Source organism: Sinohyriopsis cumingii, chromosome 1 (genome assembly GCF_028554795.1).
Source record: "Sinohyriopsis cumingii isolate HCF-2022 chromosome 1, ASM2855479v2, whole genome shotgun sequence".
Classification (NCBI taxonomy): domain Eukaryota; kingdom Metazoa; phylum Mollusca; class Bivalvia; order Unionida; family Unionidae; genus Sinohyriopsis; species Sinohyriopsis cumingii.
In genome coordinates, this window is record NC_142961.1 from 94,490,658 (window position 1) to 94,513,173 (window position 22,516).

The 22,516-nt window shown below is 38.4% G+C and overlaps 1 long non-coding RNA gene across 1 annotated transcript; it reads right to left on the reverse strand.

The window, feature by feature from the left end:
- Positions 1-753: 753 nt before the first annotated feature.
- Positions 754-21,178, reverse strand: LOC149807371 (uncharacterized). The gene is made up of 3 exons (XR_016415099.1): positions 21,067-21,178; positions 20,647-20,813; positions 754-870 (listed from the first exon to the last, which is right to left on the reverse strand). It is a non-coding gene; the product is annotated as an uncharacterized LOC149807371 (long non-coding RNA).
- Positions 21,179-22,516: the final 1,338 nt, after the last annotated feature.

The following is a 22,516-nucleotide window of genomic DNA, read 5'->3' on the forward strand; positions in this document are numbered from 1 at the left end:
TTCTGAAGGACAATTACTCCTTTTATTTGAATTTATAAAAGAAAATTAAATTTTAAATTGTAATGTTTATAAAACTGAACAAATATCCGACAATAGTTTAGGACTTTTGTTAAGCACAATAAATGAAAGGTACATCGACTGAGTCAGAATGAATAACATTATTTCTTCTTTCTATCTATTTCCTTTACAATAAAAAATATGCGATGAAAACAATCTCAAGTGGTTACAGATTTAATATTAAATATGCGATAAAAAGAATCTCAAGTGGGTACAGATTTAATATTAAATTTATGAAACTCTTTGATTAAAGTCCATATATACATAAGAAAATTATGTACGTAACACTTAAAGTTAGCCTGCTGTAGGAACATATTTTCTGACGTATTCTACGTGAAGAGACATCAGACATGGTCAGTTTTAGACTGCTATCCATGCATGTTAAAACTCTTTCAGAAATGTGAATTCAAAACAAGTGCTATCATTGCTGATTTGTAAAAGCGTTTAGTAAATGATGTTGTCTAAGTAAATTAGTGGTAATTAAACATAGGCATAATTCATTTAAAAATTGAATGTGTGATCCGTGACCGTATCTCTCTGCTAGTACTTTGAAACCGTTACAATCATTCTGGTTTGTAAAAATGAGATCGAGGTTTTGCAATTCTTAGTTTACCATTGTAGACGCGACAATCCGCTTCGCCTGCATTTATCTGTTCAGTACACTCGGGGCCCGACAATCCGGGACCACACACCTTTTTCCCTTTATCATCACAACTGTAGTGACCATCACACCCGTTTTGGCCGACACATTTGACGGAGCAGTCGTGGCCGTAGTAATGCTGATCACAAAAAACAGAAACGCCTAAGAACAACCTGTAATTAGTAAAGAGTATGGTTATATTAGAAAAATGTCATTGTTAGTGTTATTAAATATTAGGTTTGGTTTCCATGCTTTCAGACTTTTTATTCAAGCTTGATAAGGTGTGTATTTTGTATACACCCTGATGAGAACAATTTGTGATTCATTCTTGCCTGTTGTGAAATGACCGAAACTAAGTTGGTGGAACTTGCAGTGAGATCCCTTGGTATGTGTAATTGCAATGAAACATGTTTCAATGGCTTTTAGTGAAAGCAATTCCAACTTTGTAAAGCGTGCCATTAGCATAGCGAGCGTTGTATCGCACGGGTCGTAATCCATTCATTCATGTGATAACCCTCAAAATTTGACTTCTCTGACTGATTCGTTGCGAACAGAATAACAAAAGACAGGTGTCAAAAGTTTTTAATTTTTATATGTTCTCACTGCATTGTTTGTAAACGTGTTACCTTCAGTTAAAGTTGCATTCCCAAGTGGCATAATAGTAAACTGGGATGATCAAGCTCTCTCATTATCCCATTGCCACGATCAGATGAATTGTACATAACCTAAAGTCAGACTGTTCAAACTAAGAAAAGAATATATTAGATCCTCTCAGCATGTTTACCTTCTAGGAAAATTGAGTCTTGTTCTTAAACCTATACGTCAATGAGCATAATTTGTACTACGTTATGTTCCCAGCACCATGTTTTCCAAGCACTGAACAAGCAGAACTGCGCGACATGGGTAGATTTTGGTGTTAAGGCGATCGTTTAACATAGTAATAAGCTCTATCCAAGTCTGGTTTGGTTTGTCGTTGCATGGCCAACATACAAAAGTACGTTATTTTGTTCTCATACAATTGGAATAAATGTCTTGGGCAAGGACAGACCAATCTTTCAGACTCGGGCTGAGTTGATGCTAGAATTCAAACCCGTACCATCTGGATCGCCAGTACAGCACGGTAGCCAATTTACCACCTAGATTCCTGCCTTCACTAGTTCACGATGGGCCTGTCTCACATCTCCGAGGAAAAAAGAGTTTTTGAGAAAATGCAGCTTTTTTAAGTCATATGCAAGACTAAAAAAGGTGTTGGCTGTAAATTCTATAGTCAAATGATATTTCCGTACATCAGTGACGCAGGAGGAGGCTGTACTTTCTGTATTCAATTGATATTGCAGTAAACCAGTGACGCATGTAGCGGCTATACAAACTATAGTCAGATGACGTTGCGGTACATCAATGACTCATATGGGGGCTGTACATTTTATAGTCAAACGATGATGCAGTACATCAGTGAATAATGTGGAGGCTGTGAGTCTATAGTCAAATGATGTTGCAGTAGATCAGTGACTCAGGAGGAGGCTGAAGCAACCCAGTGACACATATGGAGGCTATACATTCTGTTTGTCAAATGATGATGCGGTACATCATTGACGTATGTGGATGCTGTACATTCTATAGTGAAATGATATTGTAGTAGATCAGTGACTCATGAAAGGCTGAAAGTCCATATTCAAATGACATTGCAGTACATCAGTGATGCATGTGGAGACTGTACGTCTATAGTCAAATGAGAGTGCAGTACATCGGTGATTCGTGTGGTGGCAGTACATTCGATTGTCAACTTGCGTTGCAGTACATATTTAACACATGTGGAGGCTTCACATTTTATAATCAAATGATGTCGCAATACTTCAGTGACGCGTGCAGAGGCTGTACATTTTATAGTCAAATGATATTTCAATACATCAGTGTCGCATGCTGAGGTTGTACATTCTATAGTCAAATGACGTGACAGTACATCATTGACACATGTGGAGGCTATACATCGTAGTACGGTATGATGTTACCTTACAACACTGACGCATGTAGAGGCTGTACAATATGTATTCAAATTATACTGCAGTACATCAGTGATTTATGCGGAGGAATTACATTCTAATTATCAAATGATGACGCAGTGCTTCAGGGATGCGTGTGGAGGCTGTACATTGTGTAGTCAAATGATATTGCAGTACAACAGTGACGCGTGTGGAGGCTGTGCATTCTTTTGTTATATGATATTGCATTACATCAGTGAGGTTGTGGAGGCTTACAGTATATAGTCAAATGATATTGCAATACACCAATGACGCATTTGGAGGATGTGCATATAGTCGAATGATATTACTTCAGTTATGCATGGACGACTGTAGGAAATGCCTAACTTTACAATACTTACAATCCGTTAAAGTTTCTTACTTTTAGCGGGATGGTCAAATTCAAGAATATAATCGCCTCTTTTTATTTTATTTCATTGACTTCTTTAAAATACCAGACATTTATAAACGGTTCTTATGACTTCAAGTAAAACTATATCACACGATGAACATGGCGAACATGGAAGCCGTAACTTATCTTTGCTTATTAGGTGAATTTGCGGCTGGGTCCTGGGAGGTAATTTCTTTTGTTTTTGTTTTGTATTTTGTTTCTTCTTCTAAAATCAGAAACAGACACTTTCACTGGGGAAAATGATCAGACTTGTCATTGAAATTAGATGAAAAGGAATAAAGCGACAAAGGGAATTTAACATGGGAATGGCACCTGGTGTCAAAGGGAATTGAACATAGGTAACGTTATGGGGTTTATTGGGTAAAACATATTTACAGGGTGAAATGCATTTATAGGGACAAAGGTTGATAGTCTCTATCATAGACATACAGAAACAGATAGAACAGAGACTCCAAAAAGAAAAACCTTTTGTATGGGTACAAAACATTGATTCAAGTATATACATGGGCCTGTGCTTTTCTCTACGCACTATCCATTTAAGATATACAAATTTGGACATGGAACAAACCTAATTACAAGTTATCTATTTCTAGAAAACTACTTTCAAAAATAAAAGTTCGTGCATTCAAGACAACAGTTCATATACACGCTTTTTATAGTTAATAAAATAATGATATTTTTCATACTACTTTGAAGAAAAAGCTCAAACAAAACCAAAAACAAACAATCCTGTAGGTCAAAGTGTATGCTACTCTTGTTATCCGTCACACGCGTTGTTTAAATCTGGTCAGAAAGATCAACTACTCTACAAGATAAGAAAGAAAAGGAACAAATATCATTGACCTCTTTCATCACCATTTCGTCACATCAAAGTGACTCCAAGAAGGAAAAGGATTCAATAGACCTAAAGGATTATTTTAGCATCCAAATGACTCAGACAGCGATTTCGAGATAATTTAGGACCACAACTTACACCTACGCGGTGAACTTTAAAGACTTTGCGTCTGACATTTCACCCGAGGAAGCAGCGGTTTTCATTACGAACTTAATTTTGACCCACTGTTAGAGGAACTCAAACGTCAGTTCCAATTCAAAGATCGAGGTCGTTTTAGCCTATCTATGTATCACGACATGTAACTCTCCTCTATGTCTCGGGTTTAGTACACCATCATAATTGCCTTCTTCCAAACGTTTGAGGGCTTTTTAAAGACGCGCAGACGATGAGAGAAAAATTTGACATCACCGATGGAAACGTGACCATTCGTATGGCATACGTTGTACCTCGACTAGAAGAAGACAATGGCCGCACTTGATCTGCTTATCGATAAGTGTACCTAGCACGATAGATATAGCAACAGATCTACGAATGTTAGGGAGTACGTGAAGCAGCAGGGAAGTTCTACAGACCAGACCCCCAGACCAAAATAAACCTTTCTACGAGAACTTTCTCCGTAGAAGCCTCAGATTTCAAAAATAAGCCTTCCTGCGAGAATTAATTTGCGTAAATTCGTTACCGATTGCAATTTTTGTGTGCAAAAATCATTGATTTTGGACAGCAATTTTAGGGGGGGGGGTAGGAGAAATTTATTCCGTCGATGAAGTTTGCGAAGATTTGGCTGCTGATCCTAATTTTACCTCGCATTAAAACAATATAGTTGAAAATAATATGAGTCGGAAAGCTAGTAGAGTTGGAGAGCCTCATTCTGCCAGATTAGCGCGAGAAGAATTAGCGGCAGTAAAGAAACTTATCCCGGCAAAACAATTATTTAAGAAAAAAGTTCGTGATTACGAATACTCGCAATATGGAATTACTGAGATATCGTCAAAGTTGTTGAGTCCAGTCACTGGAGCAATCGAGCAAGTCGCATACGGCGATAAAAAGGAAGATAAGGAACTTAGGAAGCGCGGTCTTATTCCTATGACGAGAGATATCGAGCAACACACTCGATTATTGCCGGAGCGAATAGTACAAACACAAACACAAGCACAAGCACGAGCACAAGCACGAGCACGAGCACAAGCACAAGCACAAGCACAAGCACAACAAGAACAAGCACAAGCACAAGCACGAGCACAAGCAGAATTGAGGACGGGTCAAATTCCTGAAGAATTAGATGAAGATCAAAAATTACGGCAAGAACAAGCGCAAGAAGAAGAACAAGAGCAAGAGGAAGAAGAAGAAGAAGAAAAAGAGGAAGATAAAGATATTCAACCTCGAGATATAATAAAAAAAAAATTTACCGAGGGTGGTTGGAAAACACTTCAAGAACAATTTGACTTTTTTGGTAAAGATATTGAATTATTTGCTATTTTTGCTGAAGATTCCTTTGACAATAGAAAGGCTTTTTTAACGGAAGACGGATTGAAAAAAATTAAATCGCGGGATTCTTGGTATAATAATTTATTTCGAGCTAAATATAATTTATCTGAGGCGAAGAAAACAAGTTTTCTTTATAGTGATTTTCTGAATCTCGCAAAAGCAAGAAAAGAGGAAAAAAAATCTTCGGGGATATCGCAAAAATCAACTCAACAAGAGAAAGAAACTGCGAAGTCCGACTATGAAAATCTTCATAAAGCTATCGGAATTGTTTTTACCCGTGATGTGCATGAACAAATCGCAAGGGGAGAAAATTTAGTAGATATTGCCGCGGATTATGATGATAGGGATAAATATTTTAACCCCAGTGTTCGTGGAAAACCTCTTGAAAAAGGCAAATATATCGACTGGATATATTTTGCTAGTAAAAAACCACCTTACAAACGTGATGACGAATATTTTAAATTTATGGAAAAAGTAAAACAAAAAGAAAAAGAAAAGGAAGAGAAGGACGTGTTAACGGAGTGGTTTAACGAACCATCAACACCAAAACCAAAGACAGGAAGCGGATATACCATTTGCCCTGACAGCGTTGTCAACGATGTATCTCGCCTCGAGGTATTAATCGGAGGAAAACGAGCCGGAAATAACTCTCGTGAAATAATCAACGAAGCCTCAGATATTTGTCAGCGATTATTCCGCGGCGGTGTCATCGACTCTCACATTTACAAGGAACTTGTCGATGAACTCATCGATTAAAACAACACAATTGAAATAACATGATTGTTCACAAACATCAGCGCAGACCCAAACAGGTTCGCGTAGTAAACTCTAGATTGCCCGTGTACAGATATATCCACGGCAATGGATTCGGCGATATCATTGGAAGTCTCGTTACGCGAATAATACCTAAAATTGGACCCGTGATCAAACAGCTCGGGTTAAAAGCAATAGGAAAAATTGGCGAGACTGCCATTTCTGGTATCAGTAATTTGGCCAGTAAAGGCTTCAATGTTGTCAAAAGTAAAATATTAAATTTAATGCGTAAAAAACAACCCGTCAAATTGCCTATCACCAGAGAAATGCCACCCGAAATCAGCAAAGTCATAAACGACGCGGCAAATAAAAAAATAAACGATCTAGCGCAGGAAGTTGCTAAGACAAATTTAGCGCAGGAAGTCGCTAAGACAAATTTAGCGCAGGAAGTCGCTAACACAAATCTAGCAAAGGAAATTGCTAAGACAAATCTAGCAAATACAAGCTTCATTTCAGGTAGCGGTCTTCGTTTTAGATGATATTCTTAATAATAAATGTTCGCACAAGTGTCAAATGAAGTGTTTGACATGGACGAGCCTGTAGGCAGAGATACATCCGTGCGAGATTTCCAGTATTTCTCGTACGACGCAGTTGACCCAAATACAAATAATCGCTTGGAAATTCAAGTTCACGATACAACGAGATATTTTCTTCCATCTGAGGCATATATCGAGGTTGTTGGGAGAATTATTAGGACAAACGATACCAACTTTGGCGAACATTTTAAAATCGGATTTGTCAATAACGGCATCATGGCTTTATTCAAGAGCGCCACTTACATGATCGATGGAAGAGAGATCGAATCAATTACAGATAACGTTGATATAGCAACGACGATTATAGGCCTAGCGAGATACTCGGATGATTTTGCCAGATCAGCCGGTCCTAGCATGATGTTCGCCAAGGATAATTCTGATCAAGCTGATCATGTCCAGTATATCGTCAGGAGACCGAGAAATAACGCTAATAATGCTGACGCTGACGTCGAAAGCATGATAATTAACACCAATGATCATTACAACCTTGGATTTGCCACGAGAAGAGCTATGCTGACTAAGAATGAACTAAGATTTTCCTGTGCAATTCCGCTATCTCACATTTTTGGATTTTGTAGGCATTTCCGAAAAGTTATTTACGGAGCAAAACACACGATAACTTTCGTTCGAGACGCTGCTGGCAGTAACAAAGCCATCTGGCGAGAAGCTAGTGCGGATGCCGCTAATGTCGGTAAAGTAATCCTAAACAAATTTACCTTGTGGATGCCAGCGATAACCCCATCGATACTTGAGGAAGAAAAATTATTATCATTCATGAATCAAGGCGGAAAATCCGTCATGTCCTGGTTGACAACGATGACCGACTCCTGCGATGTTAATATCAACGGAATATTTACCTGGCGAATTGCGTCACAACAAAGTGTTTCGGCACCTAGACACATCTTTGTTGCTCTTCAAGCCGCAAACAGATACGATCAAGAACACAGTCATATGATATTCGACAAATTTGCAGCAACAAACGTTTCACTGAGAATAAACAGCCAGCAAGAGCCATCCGAGGAAATAGCCATCGATTTTGAAAATTTTTCGACGGCCCGCGCGTATCATCGCTTGCTAAGTTTCATGGGCCGCGATCAAAATATCCATACCAGATTGCAAATATCACAGCTAGATTTTAATACTCGCTATCCTATCTATTACTTTTCCCTGGAGCATCTCGATTTGGTAAAACAATCCGTTGTCGATATCCATTTCAAAGCCAGAATTAACACAGCCGGAGCAGCAAGAGCCATCGCGGTAATCCTCAGCGATAGAACAATGATCTTGGAAGGCATCAGCGGCAGAATGAGAGTCATCGATGCTCCTGTCGAGAACATGTGACAAATTCCAAATTTAGATTAAGCGATTATTAATATGCCATACGAACACGTCAGTGTAACTCTGACCCCAGGTCAGATGAAAAAGCTCCAATCAGCGATATCAAAGCGATGCGGTATGAAATTAACTTTGAAAAATGATCAAATTCACGGTGGACCTAACAAACTATCGCTAACTAGAGGTCAGCGTGAACGATTTTCCAAGGCCAAATCAGCGAATTCCGGTGTTCATGTGAGTCTCTCCATAGGCGCCATCAGAGACATGGTCAAAACGGGCGGCATTTTCCCGTTAGCTGCTCTTCCGGGACTGCTAGCTGGGATTCTTCCGACAGTAGCAAAAACAGTAGGATTAGGCGCGCTCTCAGGTGTAGGTTCCCAAATAGGTTCCACAATAACAAGAAAAATTACCGGAGGAAGATACCGTAAAAAAAAGGGAGGATTATTTCCCGCCTTCTCTCCCCTAATCGCGAAAATGTTGCAAAAACAACAAAAAGGATCAGGCCTTTATCTAAGACGCCCCCCATACGGATCCGGCCTAAGACGAGTCTACCAGCCTCAAATTTAGATTTGATCAGCGAAGCAAAGAATAAAAAAATAAAATTTTTCAGAGGTGTATTTATGCGAGATCAACTACCAGAAAAACCAAACCCTACCGAGACAGGAATAATAAATCTCGATAAAAATACCGGCCCTGGCACGCACTGGGTTGCCTACGCAATTAATCCTCGCGAAGTCGTTTATTTTGATTCGTACGGATTAGCACCGCCAAATGAATTTATCAGCTATGTGTCAAAACTAAATCTTCCGGTTTGGTATTCGACACTTCCAACGCAGACATTAGCGGATCCACCGATATGCGGCCCTGAATCAATTAACGTCCTCGATGCAATTTCAAAATCATCCGGTCCGTATCACAAAATTGTATTTGAATACGCCGTAGATAAATATCATGGTTGATATTTACGGTAGATTTATCTACAGGAAGGAAAAGGCAGAAGTGACTGACGTCGATCTATCAAAGTTCGCAACCAAGAGCGATATTAACAATCTTCTATCGCTGTCAGAGGTGGACCCTGGCGAAGTTGCTGTTTTTCAAAATACCGAAGGAAGATTACAAACCAGCAACGTGAAAATAACTGATATAATCAAGCGAGACGAATACCGCGATCATATTAGTCAATTTACTCGTCAATCGGAGATGGTATTAAAATCTATTGCTGATATCGCCGATATTATAGCGAAGTTACCCCTGAAGGCCAATATCGCGGATGTGGAAAAATCCGACAAAGAGTTATCAGCAACGTTGCTTCTGAAGGCTGATAAAGCATTACACGACGATCTTCAGGACAGAGTGACAAAAAGATTTACCAAGCTAACTAACGATCTTAAAAAACTAGACGATACATCAAAAAATCTCAGTAAAAAACTCGACGAGGATATAAAAAAATTCATCGAAACCTCCTCAACTACACACAGCGATCTTACCGAGAAAACAAAGAAAATAAACGAAGATATCGCCCAAATCAACAGAGAGATTGAATCGGCACGTGCATTAATATTTCAAAAAACCGATAGAACATCACATAACGATCTCAGCGAGAAAACAAGAAAAATCAACGAAGATATCGCCCAAATCAACAAAGATATTGAATCGGCACGTGCACTAATATTTCAAAAAACCGATAGAACATCACATAACGACCTCAGCGAGAAAGTAAAATCCATCAACGAGGAAATTACCAAAATAAATACCGCGATGGGTCAGAAAATCGATAGAACATCACATAACGATCTTACCGAGAAAACAAAGAAAATAAACGAAGATATCGCCCAAATCAACAAAGATATTGAAGCGGCACGTGCATTAATATTTCAAAAAGCCGATAGAACATCACATAACGATCTTACCGAGAAAACAAAGAAAATAAACGAAGATATCGCCCAAATCAACAAAGATATTGAAGCGGCACGTGCATTAATATTTCAAAAAACCGATAGAACATCACATAACGACCTCAGCGAGAAAACAAGAAAAATCAACGAGGATATTACTAAAATCAGCGTAGATATTGATGTGATGCGTGAATTAGTAAGCCAAAAAGTTGATAAAACATCACACGACGAGAAAACAAAATCCATCAACGATGATATTAATTCGGTACGCCAAATCGTAAATGAAAAAGTCGATAAAACATCATATGACGAAAACGTTATAGAAATTGACAATAGGGTTACTACGGTGGTTGGTCTAGTAAATCAAAAAGTCGATACAACAGTATACGACGGAGAAATTCAAAATATCAACACGAAACTTCTCGAAGCAACTACAAAAATTAACGATATTAACTTACAAATATCATTGTTGGATATTCCTGCGTTGGCGCGTATTTCGATACCGGATGAGGTGGTAACAAATAATTTATACTGCCCTGTGATAATTCTTGCTAGATCATTAAATCCCATTTGGACCCCCGATAATGATTCTTTTAAATTTACCGCGTCAATGTCTGGTATATATCGAGTTTATGTTATATCCAAGATAAAATTCAATATAAAATCGACTTTTTATGAAATTTATGAATTTTACCCGGGAATTTTCTTTATTATGTTAGATGATGGTAACATCGCAAATTTCACACTAGAACCACTAGACAGAACCAACATGGGACCAGAGTATTATTTTGTAATTTTCGAATATTTACCGACTGGGGGTACAATCGGTCAACCCAAGCCGGTCGCAGTTGACGAGGAAGAGAATCACGAGTCAGTTTAAAACGGAAAACCTCGATTTTACAAAGAATTGGCTAGATAAATAACTAATAAATGACCGCATCGGATTACCGTTATAATCAGGCGCGATCATGGCAGGATTCGTTAAAAAAACTACTAGATGAGTATCAAACAAAAATAAAGAAATATCAGCGTAGATTAGTTATCATTGACGTCGCCGTGTACACGGTATCCGCGGTAGTCGCTGGTGCTGGAATAATTTTATCCGCGGTAACAACAATCGCGCCGATCGTAGCAACGATAATAATCTCGTCAACAACGACAATCGCAGGTGTTCTCAATATCGTAGCGAAAAAGATATCCTCGTGCACGAGTGAGAAATTATCGTTGTACAAAAACAAACTAACCAAGATCAACGACGCGTATTCGAAATTATCATCGCTGCTTTCGGAGAGTCTCAACGACGGCGTTATCTCCGATCTAGAATTTTCGGCAATGATAAGTATTTACTCGGAGATTGAACAAATGAATATTAATAATGTCCGAACTAGCCCAGATCGTGACAAACACGACACCGCCGACAACAACGTTAATATCGTTAAGCTCAACTAAGCCAGAATTTAGCATCAATTTTCCAACACCAATCAGCGTCAAAGAAATTGCGTTAACACAATTGCGTGTCTACAACAGCTGGCCCAATGTTAGATCGAAATCATTTGGCAGATTATTATCAAATAATTCGCTTGTTTTTGCCAACAAAAACAAACCCGATGGAACACCTGATTGGATCGTCGTTGGCATACCAACAGGCAGTTACGAAATTGAGCAGCTGGATAAGGAATTTACCAGCAGGATATCAAATATAACCGGCGATGCTACTCCGGGAATAAAGATATCTGCGCATGAACCAACACTGTCATCGATGATAGAGGTGAAATCGCCGTACATGGTAGATATTTACCAATCATCGATTAGGACCATATTAGGTTGGCCTGAAATCGCACCTCTAGCAAAACCAAAAAAATCAGATTTTATTATTCCAGGTTGGTACGAGGAAGCTCCTCCAGAACTACCGGAACCAAAAAAAGAAGATTTTACTACTGATGAGGTATTGAGGCAAGATATCAAACACAAGCCTCTGATTGATAGCGCCATCAACCTCATAAACAACCACAAATTTAACCTGGTAATATTCGCTTTTACTTTTATTAACGAAAGAATTCTCTCGTGGTTGCCTCTTCCTAAAATTCCCCCCGGTGTGGAAATCTTCGACGCTACCCACATTAAGATAATAGCCCCCATAGACGGTATCTTGGTAAGAAGAACCCTCGACGAATTCGAGTTGATCAAAAATTCAGGAGAAAAACAAAAATTCATGAGAGTATTTAGATTAACCAAGGAAACGCTACCAAATTTCAAATTTCCCGATTATGATGTTGATAAAATGAGAAAATCCGTCACTGATACCATCGATGATTTATTTCCGAAGTTACATGCCGCGTGGACTAAAAAAGTACAATTGGAATTGATTCTCAAACACAATAACGATCCCGCCGGGCAAGGGCGGCATATCTCGCCAGGTATCGTTAATATAACGGAAGTTATCGCGATTTATCTTCACGCGGATGTTGTCGAAGGCAGCTACAATGTTGATTCGTCAGAGTCAAATCAAGCGCAGCAGGGATTTATATTGTATTCGTTTTCACCTAGCGCTTCTCCGGGTTATTTGATAATAAAGGAGCCGGTGAATCCGTTTTATCTGCGATGTCATAATCGATTGTTGTCAAGGATAAATTTCAAACTGACGGACCAGAAAGGAAATTTGCTTGATATCCGCGGGGAAACTGTTAGTATCAATTTACTGGTGAAATCGTGAGAATCTGTACACCAGGGAAAAATAAAATAAAATCCAGGGAAATTTTCAAATCGTGAGAATCTGTCTGCCAGGGAAAAACGGGCCAAAAAAATAAATAAAATCCAGGGAAATTTTCAAAATTGGAAGATTTTTTTTAATTTTTATTTTTTTTTGTGGAATTTCTTCAGGAAGATATTTCCTTGGCCTTGCTCTCATCGACTAGCTTTTTCAACTGCCTGACGCGCGAGCTTCGATAATTTAACAAAATCCTCAATTTGATCATCGCTGACTGTAGCTAACGATTGATACATCGCAATTTGGATTTTCTTTATTAATTTGTATTCGGATGGTAGCGTGTATTTGTATTCGAGTTTCCCCTGAACAATCGCCTCGAATTCGGATCGGATTTTATTCGTGTCTAGATCCGATGGGAGATTTATTTTTTTTCTCAGGTCATCGATGGCTTCGATGATGTTATTTATATTTTCTTCGTCCATTATATAATTTTTGTAATATTCAATTATTCTTCGTCGGATATTATCGGAATATAGTAAAACTCAATCCACTCGCAAAATTTGTAGGAAAATGCTGCGTTAATTTTTTTTTCTGCCGCGAATTTCACCGAGCGTGATTCAATACTGAAATATTTTGCGGCGGCGCTCATCGACGTGAATATAATTTCTTCATTTGTCTCTTTATTTATCGATTTGACCGCCTTCGCATACTTCGGATATTTACCGGTATTACCAGATCTGGAATTTTCACTCTGCGTTACCGCGCGAAGATTGGATAATTTGTTATTTAGTTTATTTCCATCGATATGATCGATAACAAGGCCTATCTTGATAGGTCCTTTGTGACACTCGTATATAAACCTGTGACAGAAATAAGTCGTACATCTTCGTTTTTTATTCTCGCCGACAGTAAATCTGAGATAACCCGTATTATCAACCTTACCAACATTTTTCTTCGTTCTGATATGTCTGACAACACCATCCGATGAAGCCTCGTAACCCTCGATAGTTGGATGCGATTTATACTCGTGTGTGATTGTCATTGCAGGAATCGTCGATTTCATTTCCATATACAATATTCTGTTTGTTTAAATCGTAATTTGCCTTGAATCGATTAATATAATCTTCTTCGCAGGTTATTATCGAGGAAGATTTCTTTTTGTAATATCTGAGCAATTCTCGATAATTTTTCCCTCCACAGGACAAACACAACCGTGTCTTTCCTCGAGTGCCAACTTGACAAACTAAACACCGTTGTGGTCCCTTGCTGCCTCGTCGAATTGCATATATTGCAATAATCGTCTCTGCAGGATTTGTCGCATGATTTTGTTGATCCGATTGGTATCCACGAACATTTATTCATTATAATTTAAACATTTGTCTAAAATATAATAATGGATACATTTGATCTTGATGAGGCAGAATATATCATTCCTGAGGTTGATCGTGCCAAAAAAGAATTTTTCGATGATGGGGGGATTCATGTTTGGTCGACATGGAAAACTAACGCTGTTGATGCTACGATGAATCTGGAGCGGGCCAAGAATATAATCGAGCACATAAAATTCGAACACAAGGAAGAACGATTTATCTTTGGGATAAAATTTATTGCGCAAATGCCTGACGACACTTGGATTATTCGCGATAAACGAGATCCAATACGTGGTGGTAAGAAAAACGTTATTCTTGATAAAAATTCAAAGCCAGGATTGTTATTGGGAATCGATAGTCCTTATTATGCTAGGGCGTATCCATCTAGTGCTGTTGTTTATGGAATTTATCGGTTGAATAATAATCCTGACATGAAAAATCTACCTGCGATGAAAGAATCACCGATGATAAATTGCGTTGCCGAGCGTGTTATCGAGCATATGAAAAACGCTCGTCGTGGATCTGGTCTGACTCAGCTGAGGTTGAATAAAATTAACGCGTGGGCGAAGACAGTTGTTGATGGCGCATCGATTGACGATGTTGCTGTGTTGAGCAAGAAACTTAAATTTCCTATTACCGTGAAAACGCTATCGGGAGAAATATTATACTCATCACCGTATAGATCTCGAGGAGTACCAATCGAAATTGTTGATCATAATTCACATGCGTGGTCGCAGTCGGTAATGATATTCCCGCGGGATCGTGCTGTTAAATTTTATCCTGTGGAAAATTCTGCGAAGGACAATTCCGATGCCATGTTCCGATATATCAAAATATTAGCCGCATCTGATCCAATATCAGTTTGGTTATTTTCGAGCGAAGAAAAGTATGATCAGTTTATATTGCCGCGAGGAGATATTTACCGTGATGAAAAATTACATGAATCTATGAAAAATATCGCGGTGAAATATTCGTCAAATCCTGATCAGTTATTAACGAATTGTTTTACGGTTCCGTCTGTTGCCGCTCACGCTGCCAGAGAAAGAAATTCGTGGAAACCTACAAGGAACGAATTTCTCGCTGATATTCAACTTAGCTGTATCGAATTCGGCCATGGCGGATTGTGGAATACCAAATATTATTTCGAAGATATGATCTCCGTTGATATGAGCGCGTGCTATCCTGGAAGTTTCCTTGGATATGGTGATTGTGCGGATTATTTTGCTAAATTTGGCCATCCCACCAACGAAATGACAAGTGTAGCAATTAACGGACCGTTACCTGATTTTGTCATGACCGGATTCGCTTGTGTTACTTCATTCGAGTTTGCTGAAAATTTACATAAAATTTGTTATATTTGGTTTGGTCGGCATTTATCTCAACGCAGATGGGTCCCTATAATGTTGTTGAGATATATGCTGGATTCGTCAATGTTAGTATCGTTGACGGTTAGCGAGGCGATTATATCGTATAGAAAACAAACTGAAGTGTGGTTGCCGACGGATTGTGAAAACGCGAAGGATATAGGAAGAAAAATAATTGGCAAATTTACTCAAGGAGGATCCGTTGATCATAAACACAGGCATGCTAGGTTATTTATCAACGATGCCGAGATGGACTTTATTATTGCCGATACGGTATCGCGTGGAATATTCTGCAACAGAGAAAATATTATCATTGACGGAGAAAAATTGGGTACCGTAATCACTTATCTCGACGGAGAATCAGCGCAGTATACGCATTTGAGATCATCGATGCTCGCTTATGTGAGTATAAATTTACTGTCGATGATAAATAAATTTTCTGATATCGCGGTAAGGGTCGCAACGGACTCGTTTTATATCGATAAGAAATATCAGTATAGGCTGGATAATTTAATCTCCGATGGTTCTTGGGGAACTTGGAGGATAAAAAACGAGGATATCCTAGATTACTGTGAAGACGCCGATGTCGAAGATTGCGATAAATTTCATCGAGATAAATGTGAGGAAATATCGACGGCTGCATCTGCATTTGACCCGATTTCACGTAGTAAATTCGTTTACCTAAATGGACCTTGTGGTAGCGGGAAAACAACGCGAGCGATAAATTTATTTGCGAAATCTGATATGATAGTGTTGACTCCAACTCACAGATTAGCGCGAGAAATAAGACAACGCGGCGTTGATTCTGGTACTTATCATAGTTATTTCAAATACAGCGGTGGATTATGGGATTCGGCTCGTATGGGAAATAAATATATCAACAGGATCATAATATTTGATGAAATTTGCACAGTAAATTTAGTTGTATTAAAATCTTTCCTGATCTGGCTGGAGGAGAAAAATACCGCCGTGATAATGTGCGGAGATCATGGCCAGCCTGATCCGATTGATGGTGAATCTCCTCACGAATGGCTCAGGAATTTCCTTGACTATTATGAGGAAATCGACGCCGATTATAGATCCGATGATATTTTACTGACTGAATTTAAGAAAATAATTCGATTACAACCGAATAAAATTCAATGCGATGTGATGAGAAAAATAATCGACGAGACTCCGATGGATATTTTTCTAAATTTGTGGCGTCCCGATCATTTGATTGTTGCTAGTAGGAAAATTGTTCGCGATGTTATTCAGGAAATATTATTCAAGCTGCATTGCGAGAAATTTCCAACATTGCAGGTGTCGTTGTGTTACAGGCCAGCTGATACCAGGAAACAAAATATCAGTGTTACTTTACCCTGCGGAGAGGAAAAGATCCTGGTACTGAACGATATTATTCTTGTTGATATTAATCTTGTTAATGATGCGATAAACGCAGAAAGATCGCCATGGAAACTTGGATATGCAACAACGATACACTCGTCGCAGGGATTAACCGTGGATGGCCAAGTTTGGATCGTCGATGATAGAATTTCCTGGTCAAATTTAGTTTATTTAGCCGTGTCTCGAGTAAGAAAATTATCTCAGGTAGAATTCGGTTTCACATTAATGACGCTGGCGGTAGTTGAGTATCTTTCGGTATTATTTGTAATTCCTCCTTGGTAAATCCGCGTTGTGGCGCTAGTGAATCTAGGAAATAAATTGCTGGTCTCCCTGACGATCTTGTTACGGCTGATATTTTGTGTGTCGTAACGCTCCAGGTTGGGTCGGTTGCTCTTTTTCTTCCTCCTTCGGCCTCGCCTTCTTTATATAAATACCTGACCGTGACGCTACCTAGCACAGGCGGAATTGTGGAATCTCGCTTTAGGGGTATATTCGGTTTTGTAATTGCAATTGCAGGCTTCATTGCTATTGTTCGAGTTACTTCGTTATTTAACGCGTTAATCACATGAGGTAATCTTGTTACCCAATCATGAGATCGATTATCTTGAATAAATTCGCGCGCGTACTGATATCCGAATAATCGTTCTGCAAGAGTTTTATTGAATCTTTCGACGATAGCCTGATTGTGATGAACACCTACAATACCGCGACGGATTTTAACATTATTCTTTTTCATCAGTGAAGTAACCGCGCCAAGAAATTCTCGACCTGGATCAACCTGGAGAAGCTTCGGCCATGTTAATGGAGATCGTGAATAAATTTCGCTAAACGCCTTAGCGATCTCCGTTGCTGTTTTATTCGATAACGGCTCGGCTTCCTTGTATCTGCTAGCGATATCAACGACTGTCAAGACATATTTATATGTGACTCCGTCGACGGTATCGTAAGGAAGAAACATTAAATCAGCTTGATGAACTTCATTAGGGACGCTGACTGAGAAACTCGCATACGGTATTCTCTTAGGCGGAGGAAGATAAATTTGCCAGACTGCCTGTTTCGATAACCACGATTCAGCGGTGGATTGTTTTACTTTTGCTGCCTTGGCGAGTTTGGCTATTGCTGATTTTCCTCGCCAAAAACCTCGCGGAGAATAATATATTTGCTCCATTATTATTTACCAGCGCCGAGTACTAATTTACCTTTCATCGCGCCTTTTATCAACCAAGTTGCCAATTTTTCTTTGAAACTTTTGTCAGGAATCGCGTTTAGTGCGTGAATTAGCCTAATATCAGCGAGATGTCTTTGTTGTAAATCCCCGCTGCGATACGCAAGATCATGATAGTAACACGCGTTATCGATGGCGTTTACTGGATCTTCGCCGGGATTTGGTTGATTATTATCGTTGAGTCTGATATCGAGCCTCGTACCAGGTCCGCAGTAATTGTATCCTGGCAGATGTTTTTCTCCGGGATATTTCGCCCAGGGCAGCCCAGGTAGATTTTTCATGGAGGCGGTAATGTCTCCTCCGGTTCTTCTATTTTTTTTTTTACAAATCTGAATTTGCGTGTCTTGCAAACTTCGCATTCTCCTGCAATTGCGTTCCTGTTATTGCGGGTGACGATTTCGGTTGGATTTATCGTAGCTGTGCGCGTGCGACATTTAACACAATATAAATCCATATATTCTAGTAACATGAATGTAATTGAATTTTCGGCCACGAAGAAACGCGAGCAAGCGAAACACAACGCGGTATTACCGAATTCGATAAGGATGATAATTATTGGCCCGTCCGGTTCCGGAAAGACGCAATTGTTGCTAAATTTGATAATGCGATGGCTAAAATGGGATAAATTGTATTTGGTTGCACCGTCCGTTGATGATCAGCGTTGCTATCAAGTGCTAAAAGAATTTAGCGACAATACCGACGAAGGCACGATAGAATTCATCACAGACATCAATGAAACCCCATCCGTGGAAAATTTAGATGGCGATGTTAATAATCTTGTCGTATTCGATGATGTAATGCTGGATAAGCAAACTAATCCGGCTAGAATATTCTCGCGTGGCAGACACAAGAACACCGATGTTATTTACGTGACACAGCGATATACGCAAATTCCAAAGGTAATTAGGGACAATTGTAACATTTTGTCGGTTTTCAATGGCGTCGATACTCACACGCTGAGAAATATTCATCAGACTTGGTGTAACGGCGATATGGACATAAACAAATTCAAAATTTTCTTCAGCCGCGCCCAGGCAACACCGCATGGTTTTATCACGATTAATCTTCACGATCCGCGTAGTAGATATCGAATCGGTCTCGATCAAATTTATTCATGAAAAGGCAGCCAAATCTTCGCAAACTTCATCGACGGAATAAATTTCTCCTACCCCCCCCCCTAAAATTGCTGTCCAAAATCAATGATTTTTGCACACAAAAATTGCAATCGGTAACGAATTTACGCAAATTAATTCTCGCAGGAAGGCTTATTTTTGAAATCTGAGGCTTCTACGGAGAAAGTTCTCGTAGAAAGGTTTATTTTGGTCTGGGGGTCTGGTCTGTAGAACTTCCCTGCTGCTGTACGTGATGGGAAACATCTACGCTAGGCCACAAATGGTAGCCGATAACAAGAGAAGCAAAACCTTTGACCTATATCATAGTTTATTTCTGGTTTTGTTTGAGCTTTTTCTTCAAAATGGATATTAATTGTAGCATGAAAAATATCATTATTTTATGAAATATAAATACCTTTCGTATGAAGTGTTTTTTGAAGGCATGACCTTTCATTTTTAAAAGTAGTTTTCTAGAAATAGATAACTTGTAATTATGTTTGCTCCATGTCCAAATTTGTGTATCTTAAATGGATAGTGCGTAGAGCAAAGCACAGGCTAGAGAGCCCATGTATACACTTGAATAAACGTTTTGTACACATACAATAGACTTTTCTTTTTTGGAGTCTCTATTCTGTCTGTGAGCCTTCTTTGGAACATCTCTGTCCTCTTTTCTGTTTGTTTCCGTCTCCTTTGTTTGGATGTGTATTTGTTTGTTTATGTATGCCTATGTTTGTCCCTAGCAACCTTTGTCCCTATAAATGCATTTCACCCTGTAAAAAGTTTTGACCCTATAAACCCCATGACGTCATCCATCCCCCATGTGCCATTCCCATGTTAAATTCACAATGTCTCTATATTCCTTTTCACCTAATTTCAATAAGTCTAATTGTTGCCATATCGCCTCAAACGACAAATATAGCAAAAGTCCCATAATCAGAACTCTCCACTATTATTCACCTTGATTAGGGTATGCACTTGATATAAAATCCTAAATTGTTGAGGAGCTATTAGAGTATTATTGTATTTGTCAAACATACGTGTTTACAATGAGCATGAAAGTACTTGTGGAACTCATGATGTAAGTTCGCAAACATTTGCAGAATATTTATTTTCAGTACGTTTCAAGATAAATATCCGAATACATGTATATATTTTCATCCTTGTACATGTGTATATTTGGTATTATGCATGTATATATGCATTTATATATTTACATCCTAATACATGCAAATATCTTCCTCCTAACACATGCGTACATCTTCATCCTGATGTAAATATTTTCATCCTAATACATGTACATTCATCCTAATACATGTATTTGAAGTGACGGAGGTCGGTTTCAAATCGTACAAGTGAGGTCAACCGCTGGCAAGTGTCTCTGGGCATGACTACTCCAAATACATCGGATTTGCCGTTAAACATCAAGCTACATTTAAAATTTATTGTGAATACTCACTTAGTTTGTTGATTCGGTCTGTTTCCAGATATATCCTGCTTCCTTTCTTGTGCCACTGTTTGGTTTAATCCTATATAAGCACTTGAAAAGTTGTAAATAAAGTAATCCACTGGTTGACTAGCTTCACTATCGACATCTGTCACATTTACTCGCACTTGGACACCTCCCTCTGAAAACATTGTTTTCAAACTTGATTTTAAATCGTGCAGACAGTGAAAATAAAATGTAATCTATCCTACGTACAATGTTAATGTAAAATGTATGTTATCTGTTTCATGAAATATTTAGAGCAATGTAGAAGAATATTGCAAAAAAGTTGATACATACATACATACATACATACATGTGATTTTTGCTGGAAATTATATTTTGTCACTTCGAGATAATATCCTTCCACTGTCTTGAAATACGTTTACTCACATTCCATACGTCAAACTGGAAGCGAGATACACCTCCACTTCCAAACTGTATAACATTTGTGTTATCTTGTCCAGTTAGATCTGCCTGTCCATGCGTGCAGTCGGAATTGCTAAAATAATAAATGTAGAACTGTCGTGTAGACCATCTTCATGTACGAATTCCGCTGACTAAATGAACGAGCAAAATATTACAAGCAATTCCAAGAAAAAATAACAGAAAAACTCGTTCAGTTCAGAACAAGTTTAAGAAGTTGACTCGTTGCTCGGGTTTAATCTTTGCACCATCTTGGGATATTCGTGCGTGCTTTTTTATTCATCTTTTATCTATATTAGTCACTCTCCTAACGTATGAACAAATTTATTACCGATGTCTAAAACATTTATATAAGTAACTTTTATGACTCTCATGATGCCACGTAACTTGTGATCTGACGTAATTACAGTTCTTTTTCATTCCATTATGTAACATATGTTTTCCTAATGTGCTTTTGTTGCAGAAAGTAAGACTTGAATTACTGCACCTTTCAAGAAACTATTGTTAATGTCCATATAAAATGACTGAAACGTCAAGACAAAGACCTTCGGCATTAAAAATTAACAGCACTTGATACTGTCCAATTTTATTGGCCGATGACCGTGCAAACCTACTGGGAATCATGACAAAGGTATTAACCATATTCTTAACATTCAAATTGTTCAAGTGTTATTCTCAAGAAATGTGTCTACATATGCCTTTGTACACGTGTGTGCAAAATTATACTAATCAGCGTCGAAGGTTAAAGTTCTATTATAATTTATTCTTTATGAGAAGTCTATGGTAGTAGACCTGAACCAGCACTGTCCTTGGCACTATGCTACAACAAAAAAGAACATATACCTATCATTTAGAATCGTGTGCAGAAATATATTAGGACAGCGATTTTAATATATTTCATATCATAAATATAGACAGTAATAGGATGAGAGTTAGAATTTTTCTTCATTAATATTGCATACGTTTTGCGTACTTCTAAGAGTTAGAATCTCACTGAAACTCACGCTGTATTATTGGTTCGCTTTTTCACAAACTAGAACACAACAGCTGTGTAATTTTAAAATAGATCGAAACCTGGACCCTTTTACATTAAAACAAGCTTTATAACGAACCTCTTGTGTCCCAAAACTACTTAATTACATCCTTAATTTATCCTTATTATATAATCTATATATTATCCTTCATGCGGTATTTGAATTAATTTCGTACAAACTGTTAGGGCTAAATATGTTTTACTCAATATGTATGTATGTATGTATGTATGTATGTATGTATGCCGATATTTTTCTGCAAGACTTGTGTATGCCGATATTTTATTGTGAAAGCTCCAATATTAGCTTGCGAACGAATTCTTCCGTAGTTAGCTAATCTTTCGCAGAGTCAATGACGACGTAGAAGAAAAATGGATCGAAAGAGG